Consider the following 2,356-nt stretch of genomic DNA (forward strand, 5'->3'; position numbering starts at 1 on the left):
TTTGTGTTTGGCTGTCTGGGAGCCATCCTTGTGGGGGGGGTACTGTCATGATTTGGTTCCACTGCTTCCCGTCCGGCTTTTATTTTGACACTGTTTCCTGTTTTGTTTCACCTTAGTTCTGGTCTTTTTACGTTCTCCATCGCTCACATTAGTTTCACCTGCTGCATTATTATGTGCACCTGTTCACACCTCTATTTAGGCAGCGTCCTCCCATGAGGACGCTGCCAGATTGTTCTAGACCCCAGCTCTGACTTTCCCGCATTCCTTCGGTTTTGGTATCTTGTGTTTTGACCCGGATTGTTTCTTTGGACCATTCTATTCTGCCTCGCCCTCGGTGTATGATTATCGGACTTTCTCTATTGGACTACGAACTTCGGATTTCCCTGGATGTATGTGTTTGCTGGCTCTGACCTAGGACCGATACTGACCGTGAGTTTTTGTGTCAACCGTGTCTTGTGTGATTTTGTTGGTAGTTTCAGTTCTCTTAATAAAGAGACGGTTTTTGTTTTACACTTACTCGTCTGGCATTATAATTGAGTTCACTAAAACACTCTTCGGCCGCATCACGCGCGCCGACCCTGACAGGCATTTGGAACTTCTTATAACTCAAAAGCAACCAAATGTGATATTTAACTTCTTTGGAAATAATTTAATATAATAATATTTGTCATGCATTCATGTAATTTGCAAGTTCAATACAAATAATTAGGTTCTTATGTTATCCATTGCATTCTTGCCAAGATAGGAAATCCGATGAATGTCACTTCATAGCAGACAGAAAACCGCTTCATAAAATGCAAAAAAATAAAATAAAATAAAATATTCACTGTTTGATTCATATAAAAGACAATCTTAAACTCATAAATCCAAAAATGGTTATTCTGCATTAATTGAGGACACGGCTAATAAACTAACAAGTAGATGTGAAAATCCATCTGTCATTGGATCAAATCATTGGATTTGAATCAGCAGTGACCTCTGGTGGGGAACAGTGGACAGTTACCCCTTTCAGGCACAACTTCCTTCAAAGAGTAGGCATTATTCCAACTAGAAATCAACTTTATGTTTGAATCTTCATGTATCAGCACTGACCCGGACAGCAGCATTTTTCAGATGCAGTTGTAGGAGAATCCATCATATGAACAACGAAACAGCTACACTGAGCAAATCAAATTAAAACCAGGTCAGCAAGGACCTTTAAAATAACAGAGGAGATTCAATTCAGATGTGATTTGATTTTGTGGATAGTTCTGGGGGCTATAACCTGACCAGCGCTGGCACAATAAACACACTGGCCATCTGTCTTTAGGCCAGGAACACTGAGGGGGACACCAGCCTACAACCCCTGATGATGTCCTTAGACACACCATTTGCAGCCTGACAGAAGACTTTTATCATAGCTCAAGGAATAATGCAGTCAAATCACAGCTATTTTGAACATAACTGTCTTAAATTGACCCATTACTTAAGTATTAACTTGTGATTTTATGCAGGCAATACTTACGGGAAAATAGTCATAGCAGTTTTACCCCGATACATTTCAACTTGAAAGGACTATGAAACTTTACATATTAGTCTAATTAAACTGCAAAGTACACAACAGATGTCCAAATATCTCTTTGATGACATTAACAGCATGTAATTGTTTTACGTGTTCATGCAGGCTAAATTTGTGCTAAAGAGCTGTCTGGCCCAGGTCCTGCATGGCTCCCTGCTGTGCCCCCCTGAGGGTCTCCCTTCTGCTGCTGCTACTCAACCATCTGGAACCTCCATCCTCTGACCACAGGACAGGCCAAGAGATGGAAGAAGAGGGAGGAGGGGAAGGAACAGGAAGGGAGCAGCGGATCAAGGGGAACACCAGCCAGAATAACTGATGCAATATAACTAGGTTATTTAAAAGAACGTGACACAGACATTTATAAAATGACGGACAGCCAAAATGTTTCACTGAAAAAACAATGCAACTACAAAAAAAGAATAGGTTTACAGGATGAAAAGGCTTTTCGAAATGACTATATGGACTAAGATTGAAAGATTTTCAGATTTCAGTTGGACAATCATTTTTTTAAAAACAAACAATGCAAAAAAATCACAAAGGACAAATGTAGGAAAATTAGGAAACTATATGAAAAGTTTTACATTTCTCATTTTTAAAGGTAGAAAATTACATGTTTAAATTCCATCCACAGTGTATAAAGTACATGTGCATATTATACCCTTGCATTCGGTCTAAACACGCCTCATTTAGATCTGCTATTGCTGAATGAAGTGCTTTGCTGCCACACAGTCAGAGATTAAGGGGGGGCCCGGCCTTGCAGAGCAGAGCTCTCTGATAACAGCGAGCTTGGAGTTTGAA

The sequence above is a fragment of the Monopterus albus genome, unplaced genomic scaffold (genome assembly GCF_001952655.1).
Source record: "Monopterus albus unplaced genomic scaffold, M_albus_1.0 scaffold125.1, whole genome shotgun sequence".
Lineage (NCBI taxonomy): Eukaryota > Metazoa > Chordata > Actinopteri > Synbranchiformes > Synbranchidae > Monopterus > Monopterus albus.